Genomic DNA, 26,607 nt, shown 5'->3' with positions numbered 1-26,607 from the left:
TCTAGAGTTTATAAGCAGCAATGAATGACATTTCCTCAGGAAAATCTTAGAAATTATCACTGTTGCTCTTTTTATTAGTCCATGTTTAACCTGAAGCTAGAAACTACGTCCCATTTATTTCCGTCTCCAGAATTTGTATTACCAACTGTGCTATGTTGAAGTTTATATGACAGGCCATTTCAACACTTTTGTTTAGTTAAAGAGGAGTGCATCACTTTTAAAGAAAAGCACGATTGCCAAAAAATATAAACAGCCCTAACTTTGATTAATATAAATATTTTAAAACCAGAACGTTCTGTTACATCTTACAAAAACAATTCGAATATAGCTGATGGGAAAGAAAAAGTGCTTTCATACATTAGACAGATCCAACAAAATACAGCTGCAGACCAAATTTTAAGTAAATATGAATTGTTTGTCTTTTCAAAGGGTTATGGTATTTACTTAAATGGAGTTATTTTAGAGTACTTTATGTTTCATTAGTAAAAACGAAAGTTTTCAAGATAGTTTTATTTTTGAAGTATCCCATTTAAGTTCCAAGTCCTCTAATTTAAAAATGCCATTAAAATTAGTCCCCCTGCCCAGTGAGGGTTATTTGCTAATAAGCCACTGGACAAGAGATGTGTGAAGTGAATAGATGAAGAAAAACGTTGACAGCAAAAGGGAGGTCTAGGGGGTGAAGTTAGTTTATTAGGCCCTGTTTGTCACGAATGGCCCTGCTGCACATATAAAAGCAAATCCCTCTACCTTAGAAGATTAATTCTGAAGGAGGCACTCTTAGGTCAAAGTATACATAAGCGTGTGCCTAATCTCGGAGAAATCAGGCTATTTTCTCACAGCAATTAAGCAGAGGTCTGGGGTTTCACCCACAGTGTATTTAAACACAGGATACAATTAAACCCCAACGTATTAATATCTTTGCTCTGCAAAATTACCCAGGAAATAGATTTTGCCCTCTTTCAAATGAAAAGCAAGTCAAGTTAAGAGAATAACTTGATTCTTAGCTAAGTTGCTTGAAATAAGAGTATCGTAATTTCTTCTAATTGCAAATGTCTTATAGACAGCGGTAGTTCTTACTTTACAATAGGGTAAGAGTTATAAGCTTTCTAGTTCCTTTAATCTAAATAGCAAACCTTAGAAGTGTGCTTGAAAACGTATTATTTTTAAACTGTAATTAAAATTCTGACGCAACATATGTGAAAAATCAATTCATTATAAAAATCTGAGAACTCACTATTTACCTTCAGCAAAATACCTTCAATGAGGAGAAGCTTTGCAACCAATGCGAAGAGTAAAAACAGTATACATAAATCTTAAGCAGTCGAGTGCTCGGAAGGGATTGCTTTCTACAGAGGTTTTTCTGGAAGTTATTTTATTCATATACTCATCTCAAAGAGCGAATCTTCTAGGGAAAATTGTAGCCAGTTTAAAATACCGCTTCACAAAGTAAAAATTAAAACAACAAACAACTTTTATTTGTTGTACATCAGTTCCCTAAAGGCAAAAATTTTTTAATAGTATAAAAGTTATATTAAATAAACTACCACCTTTATTCAGATCTTGAAAAAAATAACCTTTCAGGTACTAAAAGATTTTTAGTACAAATATTGTTACTTCTACATATCAAGTTAGTATTCCAATTTATTGCCAAACCAAATTCTCTTTGGCTTTTTTAGAGAATAGTAGGGGAAGGAAGTTGGTCTTGGAATAGGAAAGGATACAAATGTATAGTTTATCCTTTACATGGCTGAATCGATAGTTTTTTCTTTTATATAGGAGTTTCTAGCAAGATAGTTGTTGGTGTACGGTACAGCAGAATACCCAGTGAGAAATCCTTTAACCCATGACACACGAGAATGTTCTTATACATTAATAAAACTGAAAGAATGAAGCAATATAGGATGAATCAGATGTGGGAGAGAGTGGGTTGTGTGTTGTGTGTTGGGGAGGCTGTGTGGTTGCCAAGGTATTTTCCCATCTAACACTCCATTGTTGCCTTTAAGAGGAGCTGAGTACTTAAGGTAAAGTGCACAGGGCAATGTGTCTTTGAAAGCACACTATAAATAGTTTAGGCACTTTTTGGATGTGTGGTGGGATATGTGAGGAGGCATGCAATCTGAATTTTACGAAGGATTATTTTAATAGGACCAATGACTTTAATAGTACTTCTTGCTGACATCACTGGCAAATTGGTCTATTCTGTAACCTTTACAATTGCAGCTTATCCCAAAATGAGTTACTTATTAAACAAATGTTCTTTTTTCTTTTTTAGGGCAACTGACCTTTAAATGATTATTTCTCAGCACTTGTAACAAAGAATCTCACCTCTCCCCTTTATACTTCTGATGCTACAGTGAGTGAATCCATAACCTTTTCACAACATGTAAGGAATGTGCCACACGATGTGGAATTGCAATCACTAATGAACACTTTTTCTTTTAAGGGGGAGTCTTATTACTTATTACTAAATTATTGCAATACACAGAAGCCATGCAAAAGTATAAAAATAGTTATTTTGATCAATCTGCAACCATTTTAGAAAATATTAACTCCAAAACCACCAAAGAATAATTTACTGCTAATGACAAGTTTCTACTGACATTTTCTACCGTTAACTTATTTTTAATAAAAAAAATTTTTTTTTTTGAGACAGAGTCTCACTCTGTCTCCCAGCCTGGAGTGTAGTGGCATGGTGTTGGCTCACTGCAACCTCTGCCTCCCAGGTTCAAAGGATTCTCCTGTCTCAGCCTCCCCACTAGCTAGGATTACAGGTGTGAGCCACCACACCTGGCTAATTTTGTATTTTTAGTAGAGACAGGGTTTCTCCATGTTGGCCAAACTGGTTTCAAATCCCTGACCTCAGGTGATCTGCCTGCCTCGGCCTCCCAAAGTGCTAGGATTATAAGTGTGAGCCACCATGCCTGTCCTGTTTCCCCTTAACTTCTGAGGCAGAAGGGTGTGTGTGGGGGGGTGTGTGTGTGTGTGTGTGGTAGTGGGGGGTTAAATACTGTATTTGATTGGAAAAGCTTTGTCTTGAAAGTTCAGGCACTTATGCAATATTTGTAGGCAATTTGATTTAAACCTACGTGCAACTATAGCACAGTACCCCTTTCCACTAACTAGAAAGAAACGCTTTGAAACTCCAGAAGTATTCATGAAATATATATCAGGTAATGTTAGAGATTTTAAGATTGTGCTTTCCTCAGAAATACACACATTTGTAAAGATGAAATGAGTATAATCAAGTCGTGGTTATCCTTAATTAAGTGGAGATGGTAATTATAAACTTTATTCTTTAGGAATCAAATCAAATCTAACACATATTTAGAAAAGCTAATGCTTTCTGGGATCTTTTAACATTGGTAAAGATATCCACACTACTTTAAGTCCCAATGGCCTTTTCTTGAGTAGATAGCCTAGTTTACAGTTTAGTGGAGCTGCTGAATCTGATAAAGATTTCATTAGCTTAAATATTTTCCCGCTTAAAGAAACTGATATTCCAATCTTGAAAAATTCCAAGGAAAAGTTTTTGATTTGAAGGATTAAAACACTGTAACAAGCTAGCAGTTTTTACTTTACATACATTTTAGTGTAACATTAATGTACAAATACCTGCTTATGTTCAAGAATAAACTTTTTTTCTTGCAAAGCTGCCCTTATTTGTAAAATGCTGTTTTAGAAAGGTGTTGGAGTGACTCATAAAATATTTAAATGTCAACCCTCTACAGAGGGTTTCACTTGTGTGTTCTCTCTTTTTCCCACATCTTTTACAAAAGGAGCATATTGGAATGAATTACAGACAAATCTGAGAAAATTTTTCTTAAATAATGAAAAATAGTTGTTTGGAAGGAATGTTCACTCACAGTTTTCTTTTCGACTCTGATTTGGTAATGTTTTGTAAAGCATAAGAACAGCCACAAGCCTTCATCAGAGAAATCAAAATTAATGTCCTTTGGAAACATTGGGCTCTGAAAGAAAAGGAAAATAACAACAGAGATATGACATACTTGGCTCCCTTAGTTTAATTTCGAAAAAGGCAAATCAATTATTATATTGGCATGTAATCACGAAGAAAAATGCACAGACTTAAGAGCAAAATGACTCATTGTGGAGACTTCCAGGGTCTTATTCATTCATTGTGGTGGCTGCTGACAAACAACAGAAGGAAATCAACAATGCTGGATAACATAATCATCAAGGGCTTCTATGTCTGTAAGCCATTTAAATTCCTGACATTGAATATTTATAGTGAGTGATACTCCTTTAACATAGACCATATTTCAGTCAGCTCTCAGCACTCCTGACCTTCTTTCATACCCACATTCCCTTGGCTTCATCAAGGCCCCCTCTAGCCTCACGCCTGTTCAAAAGCTGGGCACCCAGCATCACTGGCAGTTTCTCAACTGCCCACCCATTTTTCAATATCCCTGTTTTCTTTTCACACCAGTTTATCGTTAGCATACTATCTGCCCTTTCACAGGCAGCCCCCAAGACACAGTTGTATTTATTTTGTACTTATCAATACAATGTAAATCAGCATGGGCTTACCTCCTTGGGGTTAGTGAACCTACCTTGTCTGTGAGCACAGACAGCACTTTGGTCACAGATGTGACTGGTTAACTGTACAAGCAAGGAGGATAAATCCACATCACAATACTTCATTCACCAAGGAAATCTGCAGTGGATTACGGCTTCTCTATGGTTAAGTCTGGTCTTAATTTACTGCTTTTATTCAGTTTTCAACCACAAACGAGCCCCTTATGAGGCATTCACTATGTAGAATTGACAACTCTTTTTATCTACTTGAAAAATATTTTTGGATAATAATTTATGGTTACAAAATATTTTAAGCAGTTTGAATAGTTATATTATATTCTTTCTGTGCTTAACGATGCAGTATCCCCTGTAAAAATGGAATGCCAGGCAATCTGGTAATTTTACGTACAGTATTTATAAAAACAGAGCAATTTGGCCATCTAGAAACACAAATTAAAAAAAAAAGCTGTGCATATTTCATAGGAAGTCTTTTAAAGACTTTTTTTAAAGCTCTTAAATTGCATCTCAGGAGAAAATCAGAGTTCAGAACAGTATCTAAAGGCCCTATATATGGGAAAAAAATAATTTTGGCAAGCACTGTATTTTATTTATGGGTTATTATGCTTAAAATACCATATTTTGAATACCCTTCAGAAGGAAAAAAAGCTGCAGATCTCTCTGAAGACACAAGGGAGAATTCATATGCTGTTTATATTTTATACATGAAACCAAAATGTGCGGGTAGGTTTGCACTTTTTCACCATCAAATATATTCTCTTAATTTATATTCTGGATTAATGCTGTCTTTAAAAAATCCATTTGAAGATCTCATTATTATTGGGCATGGAGTAGTTTTCAAGGTCTGATTGCCAGTAACTGGAACTACTCTAGAAATCCCCGATAGACTGAAAACACATAATAAACCTGTAATAAGTAGCAAGTGCCAGGATCAGTTTGTCATTTTAGATGCACGTCGCCTCGTATTGCCAAGCAGTGATCTTGTAACTGGAAATGGAACCCACGTAAATAAGATGGAATGTATTATATAAATGGAGACAATGTAAGCAGCGTGGTTGATGTTCTCTGAGATGACAGAGTTCCTTTTGCATTGCTTCAGATTGAACCATGGGTACGCAAAACTTTAGAACTTTCCCCTTGGCAGAATTTGAGCACTTTCAGACTCATTGATAGTAAGAGATTCTTCCCGTTGCAGAATGAACTCCCCATAGGTAAACAAAGGAAACATTCAACTGAGGTACTAGCTGTGTTTTCCTCATTAGCGGCTACACTGTTCTGAGCAGGGAATGAGTGTTTGGGGAAAAGCATCCTTGGCATTAACAAGAAGGAAAGGACATTGCTTTTTACAAGGAGGAACACTTTATATGATTTTCTAAAACATCTCTCTTCAAGTGCCATATGTAAATCGTATCTTTTTTTAAAAAACCAAATTATGCTTGTGCTTCAGGGGGGAACTACATAAACGTGCAATAGAAAAATAATGAACTGTATCACTTTGGTTAGTTAACCAATTATTGCCTCTTTATAGACTCAGATGCTGTTTGAGTTGCATCATAAAAACAGGTGGGGTTTGTTGTTTGTTGTTTTCACTGGTTTGAAATTTTGCTCAAAAACATTTTTTAAAATGCTGTCGTTCTTATTATTTTAGAACTTGGAGCATTCTGCCTTTTAATCTGGTAGCTAGGTTTCATTACCTTAATAGATGTTCTAATGAAGGTGTAAAAGAAAAGGTTAGAAAGGAGACAGATTAGGCAGTGGAAGCATCAGATTCAAATGCCACTTAATGTAATTCCTAAATCATTTATGTTAAAACTGTTTCATTAACAATATTACAACCACCCTCTGCTCAAACACATTAAAATACAGATAAGAACAACTTTACTAGTGGATTATAGAAGCTAGGAATTAGGACGACAGTGATGAGCTAGACTTCTCTGTCCTGGCAAAAATAGTTTCCAATTACTAGCCATGGATCAGTGAACAACAGATTCCCTAGGAATATTTGGTACATTCTCTCTGATCTTCCTATACCTGTGTACCTGGATACCAGTCTCATTTTTCCTTCCTCTTCCTGACAAGCATTACATGTGAGGTAAGAGTGGGAGGGTCATTTAACAATGAATTTCCCCATCGTATAACCATTACAAAGCTATCAGAGCTAACTAACTTATTGTTTTCTAAGTCACTGTACAATTTCAAGGTTTTAATGGTGCTTAAAATATAATACCCTGTGTCATTTATTTCTTGAAGTGAAAGCTAGTGCCAGCCTTTGAAATTCATGTAAAACAAGTGGTTCAATATGGTTTGAAGAGAGAATGAAAACTCGATAAGCTATTAATCTACTTTAAATGCTTTCCTAATGGTTTGCACCTTTTCTTACTGATTTTTTAAAAATTCAGATTTATTCAGAAGAAAATCAAATTAAACATACATCCAAATTTTTATATAGCACATTTGTTAGAGTGAAACCCATATACACAGTGAGGCAGGGAAGATTGACTAATTAAATAATTTGAAAATAAAGGTGTGCCTGGTTAAACAGTATCAACTTGAATTTTTTGCCTAGTGCTCTGAAACTATGGGAAATATTTGAAATGGGAAACTGGGTACATGAGCATAGAGAAGGGGCTAATTTCCCAACAATAATCCTGTGAGTGACACTTGGTTTGGGAAAGGAAATTGTCCTGTCTGACTGCTGATTTGCAGAGGCGGAGGTTTAAGAGTTAGGACAAGCCAGAGGCATCACTGTGACTCCAAGGCACAGCTATAAAACAGAGCTGAGTCTGGTTGGTATGTCTGCCTGTCAGTGTATCACCAAGGAGCCTAGTGAGACATTAGAGGAAACTCACCAGCAATGTCATATTGTCTGAGAGACAATGCACACACAGAGAAGACTTTTGTGGGGAAATCATGTGAAGCATACAGAATTAAGATGTAAGGTAGAAGGACTCAAGGAGTCCAAGAGTAGAGGGGGATGAAAGCAGGGACTGCATCTCAACGGTGAGTGCGGCCAAGAGAACTAGAACCCAGCCCAAATTCATGCAGGATATCAAGAGTCAAGTGCTACTGATGAAAAGATCATGACTTTTCCAACTCAGCAGAGAGAGTGCCTCTCCCCCAGTCAGCAGTGTGGTGCAGGGCACAAATGACAAGTCCAAAGAGAGGAAAATCAATGAAAGGTTGAAGAGTTACCAAAGTAGAATTAACAGGGACAGTAATAGAGTCAGAAAGCTTGCTCTTGAGTAAACGTGGAAGGATTCTCAGGAGCATCTGCAAGCAAGGCTACTTCAAGAGATACTGCTTGTAGAAAAATGATAACCATGCCTGAAAGGACAAACATGGGATCCAACAACATGATGTCTACGTCCAAGACTACGACTGAGACTGAGATCATGTCTTTCTATTTCTTAGTGAGAAACTACTGGAAGTTAAAGAAAAGCTTATAAACTTTATTTTAAAAAAGCATAAAACTTATGCAATAAGTATGATAATTGCATATATACATACATATATGTGCGCAAATGCCTAAATTAATTGCTTGGTAAGCGTATTGCTTTACCGAAATGTTTTAGTTAAGAACACTGGTTGCCAGTGTTGCAAGCTGCAGAACACTTACTCTGGTGCCATGCAGAGACACCTGAAACGGGGATGCGCCGAACTAAACATTCCACCACATTTTTGGCACCTAGCGAAGACTGGCCTTGATTGAATCTGCTGCACACCCGGTAACCCAGATAAATGCTACACGCCTGTCTTCTGAATGGGGGTAGCCTCTGATTTGAGGATTGCCAAGTAACCCAATTTTAGAATAGCACAAGTTTTAATTATATGTTTCATTTAACTGGCACCTGTCCTTGGAGGCTGTCATTAAAATCTAAAAAGCTATGATGTGGGAACTATTATTATTTATGATTTACAGGGAAGCAAAAATAAATAAAGAGAGAAAGAAAAAAAAAAAGCAGAAAAGCTGAGAGGTTTCGAGGAGTGGTAGAAGTGGAAGACTAAAAATTCCACTGGTGAAAAAGAGCAACATTTTAATTACCTAGAAAACCGATAGAAAACAAAAATCCAGATCATCGAATTTTTGGTGTTTGAGGTATAAGTTTACTAAATACCTACCTCATCCACCACTTCATGTTGTGTGTGGGATACACCTGTCTTTTCCTGGGTAAAATGAAAGCAAAAACCTCTTAAATAAAATGCTTAATCCTGAGAAAGAGATTTTATAAAATAAGTTCCATCAATTTTTAAATCCCATACTATTTCATCTGTTGAAGAAGAAAATTCTGAAGAGGGAAGAGGTTGAGATATAGATGAAACAAAATGGATAATGTGTTGTTAATCAATGATATTAAGTAGTGGGTACATGGGGTTTTATTTTACTATTCTGTTTAGTATAAATTTGGAATTTTCCATACTAAAAAGTTAAAAGATTCAATTTAGAGAAGCATTCAGATACTAGTGCATATTTATTTGGGTTAATTAATTCATTTTATGCTGCCAAATTTGGCCATAAACACAAGAACAGAACATCTTATATTAATTATATTATATTACTATATTTACGTTAATGATCTCACTATAACTATACCAACTTCTCCCAAAACCGAGAAACAAAAAAATCTGTATGTATTTTTCTAGTCTCTGAATTTACAAGCAGGCATTTTATAATAGTCCTGGGTTTCCAGACTAAATGCCAAAATATGCTTCCCGTTTAGATCAAATTCAACTTTAACTAAAAATAATTAGCCCTTGCTCCTAATTCTAATGGAAATGTAAGACTCTTAACTATTCAGTGATAGTAGCACTATTAGATACTGCTGCTAACAGTGATATATATGAAATGATTAGGAGACTGTTTCTCTTGTGGGTATGTGCAAAATTTGTGCTAAACCAAAGGCAAAACAATAATAAAAACTACTGCTTTTTAACCTTTCCATGAATTTAAATTAAAAAATGTGTACTGGAACTACTCATTAATAAGACCTATTACGCTTAGAAGAATATTTTACATTCATCTGTACTTCATCAGACAAGTTCATGACCTCGGTAGAATTACTATAGCTCCTGCAGTTTTTAAACCTGCATAGGGGAAGACACTAAATATTATTTTATAATCAGAACATTTTACTAGAATTGACAGAAACAAGAAAACACACTTCGCCATTGAGTATGTGTTTTGAAATTAGTCCGTGTAAAACCGAAGGTATTGTACGGATTGACTTTTAATCCTCTAGCTACTTTAAACAGAAGCAACTAAAGAGAGATAAGTATAATGCCATAGTTTTATGTTTAATGTAGAAAATTTTGGTGCTAACCTCTACTTTGCAGCTGGAAGTACACACGGAGGGGAGCTACGAGCTTTATTTCACAGTATTCTAAATTATCTGGTAATGACAAAAGTATAAAATGTTTCTCATTAAGATTTTTGTTTTCCTCGCTAAATGGCATTTATTTTGGAAGTTTCCTAATGTTCAATTTTGTCCCGCTTTCCCTCGGATTTCCTGTTGAATGACATTGTGTGAAAGCTGTTACTATTCAGGCTATTGCCGCTAGTGAAGGTCCCACTAAAGCACTGAAATGAGTCCAGTTGCATCTCCTCCACGCAGCCTGAGAAAATTTTATCCACAGAGCTGATTCATGCTACTTCTTTGGATCGGCTACTGGCAGCACAATAAGGGATGAATGAAATAAGCACTCAGCAGCTGAATGCCCTTAAAGACCACTTGGGAACTTTATTTGGTGCCAAATAAAGTGACCTGCCAGTGTCAGCTGCGGGAAGCATATTGTACTGGGCTCTGCAGTCTGTCCCAGTTGTCCATTCATTTCTGAGGAAATTTTCAGGTATTGAATTTTAATCCATGATGCCCAATTATAATTTGGGACCCTTTTACACTAGAGTCTGGGCTTCACCCCATTTGGCAATTAAGTCAGAGCTGCCTAATACATGATTTTAATTTCCGGAAAGCAGGTGCTTCCTTTGGTCAGTCACCAATCTCTGATTTTTCCTCCTTCTGCAGCTTAAACTATTTTCATTTTCATCCTCCCCCTCCCCCACCCCCCGTTTCTATAAGTATTCACTGCATGTTAGATAGTTTTGTTGCTTAAGCCTATAGGAATTCCCTTAGGCTTCTTTTGAAAGTACTTATAACTTAAAACAAATTCATTTTGTAGGTGTCTGCTTGATATCCACTTTGTAGTAACTTACTGTAATGCTTTTCCAAGTAATCTGAATAAAGGCATGTTTACAACATATTCTAACACTTGCAATTATGAAGCAGACGCCCCAGGAATAGCTACTGTCTGTATTAGCTTTCTTTGTCTCCTATTTTTACCAGTTCAGTTAGAGACTTCTCTAACAATTGAAAAACTATTGTTGTCTGAGTCTTTGAGACTATGTGTCTTCTCCAACCAGTATTTAATCATATAAAATAAGACTTGATAGATCACTTTATAATAAGAGAAAGTCAAATATAAGGATTCAAATATGAGGTGCCTGATTTGGAGGCAAATATTGCACCATTCAATCCTATCTCAAAAGTTCTCTTCCACACACATGCACTAATATGGTGTGTTCTTATCTTTCAAAACCACTTTGTACAGGATGGAGCCAGTACCAGTAGAGCCAGTAGAGAGGAAACTGGGAAACCAGATGTCAGTTTGTCCCCAACAGGGGACAGCTTCTTTATCCCTTCCATTGCTATGAATGAAAATAGTAAAGCTGCCTACTTCACTATTTTCATTCCCACACATGAATTATAAAACACTATTGCAGTATTATTGCTGGGATGGCCATTAGTAGGGTTAAATTTAAATCTTTGGTGATCATAGACAGACCTATGTCATTGAGGGAGGTGAGTAAAAGGGAGAGGAAGCAAAGAAACAGAGTGGGAAAGGGAAAAATAAGTTATAAAGAAACAAGGAGAGGAAAAAAGTTAGAGGACGGGGGAAAAAAAGACGGTGCCTAAATTGGGGACATCAGTTTGCTTCATCTACTCATCTTTTGGCTGTCCTCTGCAGGCTGAGATCACAGATTCCTCTGCTTCCTATCTGGACTCTCCTGAACGCTGTCACATAATTAGCCAAGGATTAGCAAAACCTGATAGCCTTTAATGGTATCCCAGGGAAATGCTTCTTTTAAAAAGAACAAATCAACTAAATTCTGAATGTGAAAGATATGAAATTAGAGAGCTTTGCAAAAATACTCTGTTGCATAACAAAAGGATTTATTTAATATTTCACTTAAAGAGTTAGCCCTCCTAGATTATAATGAATATGATTTGATTAAAACGTGTGAAATTGTTGTTGGTAATATTTCTCAAACTATATTTGGTAGTATTCGTCAAACTATGTTCCAATAAACATTCATGCCCTACTAGATATTAAGTGACAGGTTCTTTAAAAAGCATGCCCTTATCAAATACATTTCAAAACATGGCAAATCATATTTGCCCTCTGAGTGAGTCACAATGCTTATTACCATATTATAAGTGCTGAAAAGTTCTACAGTGAAAAAAGAAATCTGTTTAATTTTGTTGAACCCAGCATTTTGCAAAATAATTTGGCCAGGAAACTTTTTTCTCCTTAAACCACTTTAGTAATTTGCATTTTCTGTAATACAGTTATAAAGCTGTACATTCCGGTAATGGTGTTTATGATTTTGTTGTTTTTACTCTTGTTTTGAAAAGTAGAAATAGCTGAAATGCACAGTAGGTGTTTCTTTGGGACCTGTAATATTAAAGTTTAATACGTCTGTTTAATGTGAAGTTAATAAACTTGGATATGAGCTTTGTACCTTATGACACTGCATTTTTACCATACCTGTTTACTTTTCTGTATCCCCCATCAGCCTCCAAGCACCTTAAGGGCAGGATCCATGTTTTGTTTTCCATTGTATCTTTGAGAACTTACCTAGTGCTTGGCACATTGTAAGTGCTCAAGAAATAAATGAATAAATATTTGTTGGGATGACTGAATGAACACTGTAGTAGATATAATAAGTTTTAAGCTATAGATATAACCACATTAAAATATGGGTTTAAAAAAATAATGCGTGGCCTCAAAGTAAAAATAACTGCATTAAAAGTGAGAATGACTAAATGGAACTTATCTTTAATAGCTTTTTCAGAGGCCAATAAAGTCCTCACCAATTACTCTATTGTCTGATGTTTCATTGCTGCTGTTAGCCAGTCTATTTTAAGTCAATGTTCATTCTATTCTATAATTTTTCAATTTGTTTTTAAGTCTTTATATCTTCAATTATCTTCCAATAACTACTTCTTACCTGCTATTTACTTTTTTTGGATGACTTCGTAAAAGCAAAACTGAAAGTGAACTTCAAGATGCCCTGCAAAGCTTATTGATGGGACAAGAAAAGGCAGCAAAGGCTGAGGGGTGTGGAGCATGTGGAAATTCATTCAACAAATATTTATCGAGTGTCTATTCTGTGTTGGACACAATATATAAAGTCTGGAGAATTCAAGGTCAGCTGAAAATATGAAGTGTTCGTAATACAGACAGAATTAAGAATTATCAAAATTTTATCCACCCTTAATTCTGTTTATTTTCTAGAATGACTTAATACTTTTAGAGTGATGATTTGATGTGTAAAATTTTTGTCTTATCTATTATGCTCTGTTTTCACAGAGGCTCATCTTTTCTATTTCGATGGTGCTGTCAGCTTTCCTAAAATTGTACAATATTTTATGGGCCAGGACAACTTAACATCACTCTGTCACATAAAATTTAAAGTCATTTTAGTTACCTGAAATCAAGATAGTTGTTGAAAAGTCCACCCAACTACTGAATCTGGCCTACTATATATATATATATATATATATATATTTTTTTTTTTTTTTTTTTTTTTTTTTTTTTTTTTTTGCCTGAGTCTTGCTCTGTCACCCAGGCTACATGCAGTGGCATGATCTTGGCTCACTGCAACCTCTGCCCATCGGATGCAAGCAATTCTCGTGCCTCAGCCTCCTGATTAGCTGGGATTACAGGTGCCTGCCATCATGCCCAGCTAATTTTTGTATTTTTAGTAGAGACAGGATTTCACCATGTTGGCCAGGCTGGTCTCCAACTCCTGACCTCAGGTGATCTGCCCGTCTCAGCCTCCCAAAGTGCTGGGATTATAGGCGTTGGCCACCGCACCCAGCCTGGCCTACCATATATTTTTTTAAATAAAGCTTTATTTGAATACAGCCATGCCTATTCACTTAATATTGTTTATGACTGCTTTGATGCTCCAACAGCAGAGTTAGGTAGTTGCAACATGGATTGTCTGGTGTGCAGCTGAAATATTTACTGTATGGACCTTTACAGAAGTAATGTGTGAATGTCTTGCCTAGACAGTGCTTGGTAATTTGTACTAGAGCAAAATTGTAATTTGAGTGAGAGCAAAATGATTGATAACTGAAAATAATTAAAGATCTCTCTTTGGATATAATTTTGTTTCTATATTTGAATACGAGGTAAATATTATTCTAGGAATTATTATCCAATAAAAATAATATCCAGGCTGGGCACAGTGGCTCACATCTGTAATCTCAGTACTTTGGAAGCTGAAGTGGGAAGATCACCTGTGGTCAGGAGTTCGAGACCTGCCTGGTTAACATGGTGAAACCCCGTCTCTACAAACAATACAAAAATTAGCCTGGTGCGGTGGCACCCGCCTGTAGCCCCAGCTACTTGGTAGACTGAGGCACGAGAATTGCTTGAACCTGGGAGGCAGAGATTGCAATGAGCCGAGATCGTGCCACTGCACCACTCCAGCCTGGGTGACAGAGTGAGACTCCATGTCAAAAAACAAGCAAACAAATATACTATCCTCCATGTTAAAGATACAAATGAGTAGCAATTACAGTTGGATATAGCTTTTCAGTGCTGTTTCTTCATTCAGTAAGTACAGACAAAGAAACCAGGGCTGTCTAACTTTTCTAATAATATATTTTGTGCTGGGAACATAGCCAGGTTCCAAGATGGTCCAAGCGATCCCTGTTCCTTGATATTCACTTCCTTGTGTAGTGTCACCCTACAGAGAATAGGGCTGATTCGTGTAACCAATAGGATATTGTAGAAATTTTGGAGTGACTTCTGAGGGAGTATGATATTGTGCCTTCTGTTTTGCTTTGAAAGAATCAGTTATGATGTGTTGAGAGGACACTCAAGCAGCTCTTTGGAAGGGTCCATGGAGCAAGGAACAGAGCTTTCTGCCAACAGCCAGGGAGAAACTTAGGCACCCTGCCAATACCCACGTGAGTGAGGCATCTTAGAAGCATACCTTCAAGCCCCAGTCAAACCTTTAAATGGCTGATGATTCTACTGACATCTTTTTTGGTTTAATTTTTAATTTTAAATTAAATTTGTTTTTAGAGACAAGGTCTGGCTCTGTCATCTAGGCTGGAGTGCAGTGGCACAATCATAGCTCACTGCAGCCTTGAACTCACAGACTTAAGCAATCCTCTCACCTCTGCCTCCCCAGTAGTTGGGTCTACAGATGTGCACCACCATGCCTGGCTACGTTTTCTTTTTCTTTTTTGTAGAGACTGAGTCTCATTAGGTTGACTAGACTGGTCTCGAACTCCTGGCCTCAAGTGATCCTTTTGCCTCAGCCTCCCAAAGTGCTAGGATTATTAGAGTAAGTCACTGCACCTGGCCTACCTGCTGACATCTTGATGACAATCTCCTAAGAGACTTGAGCCAGAACCATCCAACTAAGCCACTCCTTAATTCCTGACTCAGAATCTATGGAAACAAAAGTTTACTGTTTTAAGCCATTACTTTTTAGAATAATTTGTTATGCAGTAATAGATAACTAGTATGGGTGTGGGTATGTTTGAACCCTGGATCTACCACTTGCTAGATGTGTGAACTTGGGTATATTAATTTATCATATAACTTAATTGTCTCATGTGCAAAAATGGGGAAAAATTGTCTCTGTCTCACAGTGTTTTTGTGAGGAATTCAATGAGATAATGGATGAAGAGACTTTCTAGCATCTAGTAATTGCTAAATAAACAAACAATTAATCACTTTTAATTGTTATTAGAACTGAATCCCAGTACCCACCTAATAATTCTTTCAAACCTTTTATTTGAATGTGGGCAGAGAGTGAGGTAGGGAACTAAGTGGCTATATAGAGGAAATTTAAAACATTTTTATCCTACATTTTAAAGCTTGTAAAATTTGGAAGACCGAAAGTAAATGTGATAGATCAGCAAAGCAAGTAATTAAGAAGCTATTGTCAGTCTACGTAAAAATAAGATCTATATTATTACTACATACTACTATGTATTAACAGTAGAGGATGGAGAACAGGCTGCTATCCAAGAACATAGGTAAAAATGTTCTTGGGTAATCCTAGCCACAAATTTTAAAAAATGAATCGAATAATTCAGTTTTCGGTCCAATTTGCTAAAGCCTAAACCATACATATCATTTTTTGGTAAAAATAAAAGATAAATAGCAAAATAATATGATTCTTTGCAGATTGTTTGAGTTATCTAACCCTTCTTTAATCCAAGGGATTATTGAACAAAACCAACGTTCATTCAAAAACACTTACAAAATCTGTTGTGGATTACTAATATCGTCAGTTAAACCTGTTTCAAATTTATTGCTTTCATTCAGGTTAAATAATAAAAGGGTTCATTTGTCCTGCCACATGTATATACACGAATTTAGCTTTCATCATTCTCTACAAGTTTAATCCAGTGATTTATGTTTTTTTAATGCATATTCAGAGAATCTGTTGAAGAAGAAACTCATCCAGGCAGACAGAAGAGCTAGATGGGATTAATAGGATGTGTGCAGGATTTAAACCTGGTTGATTCAGCTCAGAGTAAGTTAAAAAGAGAAAAAGTATATAACACTGTAACCCTCCTTGAGGTTCTAATCATTTTAATGACTTTAACAAAAGAGAACAGGCTAAGGTCAAGAAAGTTCAGAGACAATGATCCCTCTTTCTAGAACTACATTGCGTGGAAGAAAAGCCATTCCTTCAGTTTTCTTTTCCTAACAGTGGAAAACACCACGATATAATTTTTTAAAGAGAAAATTTGCCTTCTATTTTAGCCATCATATTAATGGTCAATTTTGAGGTTTCAGAATTCTAGATTTTTTTTCAAAGCCATTGTATTTCAACATACAACCAACAGAAAAAAATTAGAAAAAACTGGGCAAGCCGACTTAAAAAAAAAAAAAAAAAGTATTACAGGAAGGGCGACATCACATACCAGGTCCTATTGCAGGGAGTGGGTAGGGGGGAGGGATAGCATTAGGAGATATACCTAATGTAAATGACGAGTTAATGGGTACAGCACACCAACATGGCACATGTATACATATGTAACCAACCTGCACGTTGTGCACATGTACCCTAGAACTTAAAGTATAATAATAAAAAAAAGTATTACAGTAATGCAATACATGTAAGTTCTCAGATACAAAGAAATACTATGACTTACCTTGTTATTTATGACCTTGAACATTTAAACACATTCAGTTTAAGTCTTGCAGGAATAAACTACTGGAATCATAGAGGGAAAAATATCTTTTTCCCAATAGAGTGAAACCCATTCTACTCTATCAACTAGTTTGTTTCAACAATATTTTAATCTTTACACACATTAAGAGCCTTTCATAATATTGTTTGTTTCCTGTAAAAAGCTTTTTAACAAAAATGCTCTTTTCCACTTGCTCATTCCAAACACAGAGGACAAATGGGGACTTGATAAGTATATTTTAATGCTTCATTGAATATAATATGTAATTCTCAGTATTTCCACCCCTAATTTTATTGTAACTTCATGGCTTAATAGAACATCTTGGGCCATGAAGTGTTTTGTGTTCATTAACTTTTGAAGAGGAAGATAAGTTTTATGTTATTTTTAGCATTTGGGACAGGGTATCAAATGCCCTACATATTTTCCTTATTCTATCCATTATATAGATCAGATATAGGGGCACACAAATGGGAGGTAGAATTCTGTGCTGTACTGTAGAACTTTCTGTGATGATGGAAATGTTTTATACCTGTGTTTTCTAATGCTGTAGCCAACAGCTGTATATGGCTATTGAACACTTGAAATGCGGCTAGTGTGACTGAAGTACTACATTTTAAATTTTGCTTATTTTAATTCATTTAAATAGGCATATGCTGATAGTGACTACTATGTTGAACAGTGCAGGACTAGATAATTTGTGACTAGATCTTCAAAAAGAACAGCTGATTCCACAGCAAGTATCTTAGCTGTTAGCTCATGCCACTCTGACCCCAACATTGTTACTAATGTCTAAAAAGATCAATCTCTAAGCTGTTTTCAAATGCTGTACGTTAAGTATACTAGAGAATTTCTGCCCCTTGAAGTAATTTGCATATATAGATACTACACAATTTATTTATTTAGCTAATTAGTGATAAGTTGAGCTGCTCAGATGAAATTTAATTTAAATTTACTTGTTTCAAATTTATGATTTATTAATATAATTGAATGTCTTTATTGCCTTAACACCATGATTAATTACAAAATTTCTTCAAACTGAAGTATCAAGAATTATTTTCAGAATAAATAAAATGCTATCAGATCATAATTTCCTATTTACATAAAATAAGTAAAATATTTTAAGGATAACATTTAGCTTAATAGCATCACCTGCTAGGCTCAGAGAAGTCACTCTTTTCCTGTTCTTTTTTTTCTTAGGCTTTCCTGTAAGGCATATTCATATTTGCCTGAAGCAGAGGGAAGCTTTGTCCCAAGCAAATGTACCTAGAAGATACCTAATATCATTTTATCTTAAATATTGCCTACATGATGATTTCAGTTCCAAGTTAATTTGTGGAATAGAGTTCCATGTAAAGTATGGAGGAAGTCAGAATATAATGAATGCAAAATTTTCAACAGACTCCTGCATTTTCAGAGTTGGCTAGAGTTTGACTGATTATGTTAATTTACATTTTAACCATATTACTCAAGTATAAATCATCACTTTATTATTTTCCAGTCTCAACTACGATGTACTACTATAAGATTATGAACACATCATTTGGATTCAGGTTTTGTTTATTTGTTTGATTCTAGTTAGAGGGGTAATACCATTATTATCTGTTGTTAAGTTATTTTAAAACTATGTGGTTGACAAAAACTAATCAGGAAAAACCTAATGGCAACCAATACATGTTTGCGGGAATAGGAATATTTTCAACGTTTATAGAACACCCTGAAATTTCCTTCTTCTTATAACTCGGTATGAAAACTCCTTGTTTTGTTTGTTTGAATTTATAGATATATTACTAAAAATAGAATATGAGCTTTCCGTAGTCTAAATTCTATATTTTCTTTCTCCATTTATAGCTTTCCACAAATTACTCCTCTGCTTCTGTACCTCTCTGCAAAGCTGCAATATCTTAACTATTCCAGTCCCAAATCTATTCCACACAGTCTGTCAATCACATCACCTTCCAAGGTACTTCACTGCACACAAATCAAGTTTGAGTCATCTACTTCTAATCAATAGATCCTTATAGATTGTTTTAGTGTACCTAAATCACTTCCCAGAAAATATCTCACCATCTCATTTCTAATGGGAAGACATCAGATGAGATTTCAATCTGGGCCACTAAAGAAGAAAGGCTAATGTGCTTTTCTGGTCCATCAGGGGCCTACACTCCATGTAGTTCTTACATGATATGAGAAAATGTTTTCTCTCAAGTCAAGGACACACACACAACAGGAACATTTTAACTAGGGGCAACATGAAATGAAGGAAAATGGCTGAGGGAAGCACATGCTGCAGAAGTTTTCAAAGCAGCAGAAAGCTTGTGCATTGCCTCAAAACCTCTGCAGTGTGGTCAAGGCAAGCAGTTCAAAAACACAAGTGCCTCTTTGAAACAAAACTACCTGGAAATCTTTTTTTTTTCTCTTTAGTAAATCAACAGCAAATGTGGCTACTAATGGTGCTTCGAATACTGTTAACAACACAGTTCATTCATCATCCATATTCCAAAGATATTTATTGCTCTAATAAGATAGTGAAATAGCATGGTAAGTGCTGTCCTTAACATTCTATCCTGTTCTGTAGCTAAGGAGAGTACAAACAAAGTTTGTATTTATATGTTGCACTTTCTAGCTAACAAAATCCTGTCATATACATCATCTTATTTAAACTTCATAGTAGCACTGTGTCCCTCAATCGCAGTCAGGAAACTGAGGCTCTGATAGGTTAAGAGCCTCAGTTGCTTGTGTTCAAACAGCTATTGTCTTTGAGATGTATCTGTAAACACGGTCAGAAGATTTCAGAACCCATCTTCTTACCACTATATTATATAAAAATAGTTATTTATATCCACTGACTTTTTTGGTATTTGAAATGAAAATTTAATTCTGAAATAAATTAATTTTGTGCTAGATGACTTCTTATCAGAATTACGGCTTCTCTCAGGCAGTACTGGAGGTTGGCATGCTCATTCTGGCTAATGTTAGGCTCTGCCTGAATTAGGATGGAGGCTACCAAAAGGCATTCATTCAGGAAATTTTCTGGAGCCAGACATATAGACTAGAGTCAACTGAACATAGTCCTCAATATCCTCTGAGAACACTTTCTTGACTGTGGTGGGCAGCTTCTCAGGTGGCTGGCTCCCAGTGATCCCCTCCTCTTGGTATGCATGTATAATTCCCTCCCCTTGAGCATGGGCTGGACCTCGTAACTTACATTTTTCTAATGAACAGAATATGGCAAGAGATGAGATGTCATGTCTGAGATCAGACTATAAAAAGACTCTGGCTTCTGTCTTGTCCACCCTCACTTGCACTCTTCCTTGCTCATCCTCATGGAATCTAATGCCATTCTCTGGGTTGCCCTAAGGAGAGGCCCATGTGGCAAGGCACTGAGGGAGGCTCTGGCCAATGGGTAATGAGGAAATGAGACATTTAGTCCAACAACCCTCGAGGGACTGAATCTTGTCAACATCTATGTGAATAAGCTTGGGAGTGGATCCTCCTCCAGTCTAACCTTGAGATAACTACAACCCTGGTGGTCACCTGGATAGCAGCCTCATGAGAGGCCTGACTTAGAGAACCCAATTCAGCTGTGCCCAATCCTAACCCCACAGATAATATGTCTGTTGCCTTAAGCTGTTAAGTTCTGGGGGTAATTTGTTACACAGCTATGTGTCACTAATACATTGACTTTAACAGAATTCCTTTCGTCTACCCTTTATGTACACAATGCCCTTCCCACCATTCACACTTAATTTTGAAAAAGGATTTGACATCAGTGACTATGAATATGTGCATAGTGGCTGGGATCATTGTTTTGGCGTTAGAAACATCTGAGCTGTGTCTGGATTTGCCATTTACCAGCTCTAAGATAAGGATGAAACTATTTAATCTCTTCAGTTCTCTATTTCCTCATCTGTAAAAGAGTCTACCTACACTGAACTACCTTATAGGGTTGTGTGTGTGTTTTATTAATGAGTTGATGAAGACAAAACAAAACATTTAGTACCTAGTATGCACTTAGAAAGTGTTAGCTATTACAACTATGTGTATTGGGTGTAATTGAAATTTTTGCTTATGCACATACATGTTTGTACAGGGAGAGGAAATTCAGTTCTTATATTTATATGTGATGTTCCTGTTTTGAGATGTTATGCTTCTTATAGGCAGGATGGAGATTTAACAGGAGAAATAGAGGAAGTGTTTGCATGAGAATTAGGAGACTTCAATTTTATTTTCCTTTTAGATCTTTCTTTCCTCACTGAAAAACAAAAAAAGAGTGAGTTTTTAGATATAAAAATCTGTTATATTTCTGTCTACCTTGTGAATCACCAAAGTACATATAAAATAATGCCATCTACATCATACAGGCCATATGAATAAGACAAATAATGCAAGTCGATTGTCTATTCCCCATTCCTTGAACTTCTGTTTTCTTTATCTCCTTTCTTTCTTCCTCTTTTAGGTAATGCTTTCTAACAAAGGAGGTTGCTAATTAACCCCAAATGTTGGCCTATCCCTTAAGTAATCAAAGAACTCCATTAAAAATGGAAATAATAGTGACACAAACACCAGAAGGATGTCAAGGAAAAACAATAAAAATCATCCTAAAATATTTTGCAAGACACAAAAATAATCTAAGTGCATGGTAATAACTGATGTGTGATGTCTCACAAATTGAAGCCAAGTTACAATGATTTTTACTAGACGTTTCTCAAATCCTGTGGGTGACACGAGTCCATTTCCTCTGTCACATTTCTGAAGAGATAATTGCAGGAAATACTGTAAACAGTCTAACATTCACAGGTCATATTGAGAAATGTTTATAGATATTGACAGTTAAATACAATGTATCACAGCGCCAGGCACAATATGGCATCCACCTAGCAATAAGCTTTCACAAATCAAAGTCAAAAAAGTCAAGTTTTGGTAATAAAGAAATAGAGACATATTGTTGAATGGGCGCATGAATAAATGAATGAAATGCTTGTCAAGATTATAGGTTTGTATGAAATATTATAGAAATCATAATGAAAATAATTAATTTTTCTTTAATATTTAACGTTTTATATATGAATCCCTTGGTTTTAGGAAATAACAATGATTAAACCAAAATAGAGAAAGCAATTCTCTAAATACTAGACAGGTAGTAAATAGAAAAATTATTTCCTAATAGTTACTGGGTGTTGGTATCAGTTTAAAAAAAAAAAACCTGCAAGAATCTTACAGTTTATAAAAATTAAAAATTAAATTTGCTAAAATTTTAAATAATAGAAAAATCCACTTGGAAGTAGTTGCAAAGAAACAAAGACTGTATAATTGTTATTTTCCAGCTGAGGCTAGGCAATTTATTATTTTAGGCTAAGTGGAAACAAAATTTACTTACATTTTATAAGAACATTTTAAATTTACATATAAAAAAGTTGGCATTAGAAAAAAGGTTAATGTCTCAATCTTTATTTGATAGTAATTTAGTACATTAAACATACACAATCTAGGTGCAACTGTTTCCTAGTTTTCCTTTAAATGAAAATATGGGTGGGTGGTGTGGATTTAAAGGCATACTAGTCACTTTACATATGGAACAAAACTACTGGTGTTTTTAATCAAATCACCTTTCTCAGCTACCGAAGAGTCTCAAACAATTTTAACAAATCTATATTTTAACTATCCACTTTCTTCCTTGAGGGCCTCTTTTTGCACAATTTGGTTTCCCCTCCCTACTCATATAATCCCTATCTTCTACTTATTATTTAAAAAACTGTCCTTCTCCTTGCAACCAGAACTATGTATTGATGATTGTGAATGTTGATTGGGTTACTTGAGAAGCCATTTATGCCCTTGTCTTTTACCTTAAAAATTATAATTTTAAAGTATTTTAGCTTTTTAAAGAAAGATTTTAGTCAGGAGTATTTTTATATAAATGATACTAACTTTTTGAGCATAACAACGAAACAAAGCAGAATCTTGCTCTTTTAAGCTCTGTATGTTTGTTCTTTGCTCATATTAGATCTGGGCCAGGACATAGAACATTAATTGTTTCATGAAAATCCTATAATCAAAGTGATATCAGTGCAAAATGATTAAAACTGAAAGAAAAGGCCAGGCACGGTGGCTCACACCTGTAATCCTAGCACTTTGTGGGGGAATTCAACACATCTTGCACTTTGGGAGACCAAGGCGGGGGGATCACCTGAGGTCAGGAGTTCAAGATCAGCCTGGCCAACATGGTGAAACTCCGTCTCTACTAAAATAGAAAAATTAGCCGGGCATGATGGCGGTTGTCTGTAATCCCAGCTACTCGGGAGGCTGAGATGGGAGAATAGCTTGAACCCCGGAGATTGTGGTTGCAGTGAGCCAAGATCGCACCACTGCACTCCAGCCTGGGCGGTTGAGCAAAACTCAGTCTAAAAAAATCAGAACAAAACAAAACAAAACAAAAAACTGAAAGAAAAAAAACTTACAGCAAGAGAGAAAATCATATATAAAAAAGAGAAATCTTGCAGTAATATGTATTTAGCATCTATGATAGGGCAAGTACTGTTCCAGGTCTGGGAGTTACTATATCAGTGAACAAAATCACTAAAAATCCCACTGTCTTGAGCTTCAATTCTAGTTGGGGAGGGCCGCTCAGATAAAGGGAGAGAGACAATAAATAATAAACATAATGAATATATGTGTTAGAAGGTGAAATGAGCCAAGTAGAAAAGAAAGAGGAGAGCAGCGTAAGGATGTTGAGAGTGTGCTCTGTGGAGGAAGGGTGAGGGGAAGGGAGAGGGGAACGGTGTTAGAGAAGAGGTAACGGTAGGTCTTCAGCGGAGAACGTGACATACGAGCAAAAACTCGAAGGAGGTGAGGAAATCATCCCAACAAACATCTGGAGGAAAAGCATTTGAGGCAGAGGGAATAGCTTCACTGAAATCTCTAAGGCAGGATTGTGTCTGGTGCATTCAAGGAACAGCAAGAAGGCAAAAATGGCTGGAACGGAGGCAGCAAACGGGGAGTGAAGGGGGACAGGTCAGAGAAGAATGTGTCTGGAGCACTGGGCGGTGGTGCAGATAGACCATTTAGGGACTTGCAGACCATCGTGAGGATTAACTTTTACTGATTCCCGAATGACCAGTGTTTTGTCTTTGCCTCTTCTGCTGCCCGCTCCCACTCCTCCTCCACTTGCTCCTCTTCCTTCTTCACCATGATCATCTTCACTGATGAGGCATTTATCTAACACATCTTGATTTAAACAATAATAAGATTCCAAAGTTTTAAGAGTGTATTTCCACAATTTTCTTATTCTCATCAGTTCTATTCAACCGAAAAAGATGTGTTGAATTCCCAACACATATGTGCAAAATTGTGTGTTTAGTCTCTGTTTTAAAAATAGAGGCTGTTGCCTATTGGACGCTGACTATGGAATACGATGCTCTAGGCTGCTATTGAACAGGATACAGCACTAAACGTTCGATGTATATTAACTCACTTAGTCCTCACAGCCACCCTGTGAAATGGATGCTATAATTTTCCCATTTTGCAAATGAGGAGAATGAAGCAGAGGAGGGATAAATAACTCATTCAGGACACACGACAGTGAGCCACAGAACCAAAACTTGAACTCAGGTATTTTGGACTCCAGTGTCTGTGTTCTTGTCTTTTATTGTCGTAATCCTTCACAAGACCAGTACTCTTTGAAATGTTTTGTTTATTCACTGTTAACTCATCAAGCATTTATTAACATCCTACTGTCTGTCATCACTGTTAGGCATTGTGAAGACAGGACGGCTGCAAGCCTCTATGGTACCTTTGTCTGGATTAAAAAAGTTATTTCTTCTTTGAGGCCTTTTACTTTCTTCTGTCAGTAAATTATCATAATATTTTGATCTTTTAAAAGAAGCTGAAAAACTGTCATAATAAATACACAATTTTTTAAGTCCAAAGGTAGAGTAAATATGAAAGCCAAACTATGAAAGATGTCTATCATGTACATAATGCCCATTAGATGTGGTGGCCGTGAGAGGTACTACATGACCTGAAGATGCTCCTGGCATAATGCCCCCGGATGAACCAAATAAAAGATAATCAAACATTACTCCCTAGAGATGAGAAACATAACACCTGCATTGGGTCAGAAAATTACTTTTCTATAATACTTTTTTGAGTTTTACTGATAGACTCTTCCAAAACCTTTCCACATAAACTTAGATAACTCAGCAATGTTGAAAATTATTATTTGAATAATAATAAGACACTAAAGTTATAGGAGAATATTCGTGCTATTATTTAGGGATTACCTTTTATTCTTATCAATTCTATTTAGTTCAAAAATATATATTGAATTCCAAACAACTGCAAAACGGTGTGGTAGGAACATTTTGAAAAAACATGGAGCACAGCCTATTGGGCACAGAACATGTACTGTGATGTGTTCGAGCCCTATTGAACTGTACATGATACCAATTCTTCATGGTATTCATATCCATCGCGACTGACACTAATCAGTTACCTACTTAGAGGAGCTTGTTTCTCTCACCAAGATTAGAGTATACCTATACCATTAATTTTATATTAATTAGTATTTATCCTTAAGAGATTTTAAAGCAGGACTGGTTATTAATTCCACCTTTACAGATAAAGAAAAGGAAGTTCAGAGAGGCTAATGGTGAGGTCAGGTCCAAACTCAGGAATTTCTGACTCCAAAGCCCACCATGCTAGGTTAGCATATGGTGGGAAGATGACCAAATCTAAGTCTCCTTACAAAATGACAAAAATTGGAGGTGAAGATTATAAGAATAAGAGAAAGCACACAACCGGAACACCAAACTAGTAAACATCCTACCTATGCCAGATTCCAGCTTGCTCATACCTGACCCAAACCAGGCACAATTCCTTATTGTTTGTGAGCCAATTCAAATGCCTGAACTCTGAACTGTAGTTTTAAATGCATGACACAGTCCAAGAATATGGTGCAAGGTTCATTACATTGCTTTTCTTTTCCATCTGTACTTGCTTTCAGGCTTAGATTCAGTGCCTTAGAAAGGGTAATGTAAAGATATCAAAGGGTATGAAATGAGAATAACAAACATGTATTGAAAGTTAACCAGGTACCAGGTACTATTATAAACACTATGTTGTATAAACATTCCTTTAAAAAGTGGGAATCAGGTTTTCTTTTTTTTCATTGTTATTTCCATAACAAATTTCAATAGCTGAGGCAAAATTTGGAAATACCTGGAGCTGAAAAGTTGTGTGAAGAATGAATATGAAGGACTCTCTGCACTCAGCTTCTCCCATGTAGCAATATGGCCTTGAAGGCATTGTCAACAAACCAGTGGGTGAGACATTTCAGCCACAGATATAAGGGAGAACATACTATGAAAGGTGTTATAATTTGATATGATTCTGACATTCAAATGACTGTTTATTTCTTACTGATTCATGTGAGAAATAATTTTTTTAGTATTATCACAAACTATCACTTTCTTGCAGCTAATGAAAATAATTTTTATTATTAGTCTTTTCTTCTTTATAAAAAAAAAAAAAACTATGTTCATGCTGTTTTTCC

Source organism: Mandrillus leucophaeus, unplaced genomic scaffold (assembly GCF_000951045.1).
Source record: "Mandrillus leucophaeus isolate KB7577 unplaced genomic scaffold, Mleu.le_1.0 Scaffold184, whole genome shotgun sequence".
NCBI lineage: Eukaryota > Metazoa > Chordata > Mammalia > Primates > Cercopithecidae > Mandrillus > Mandrillus leucophaeus.
This window is presented reverse-complemented; position numbering follows the sequence as displayed.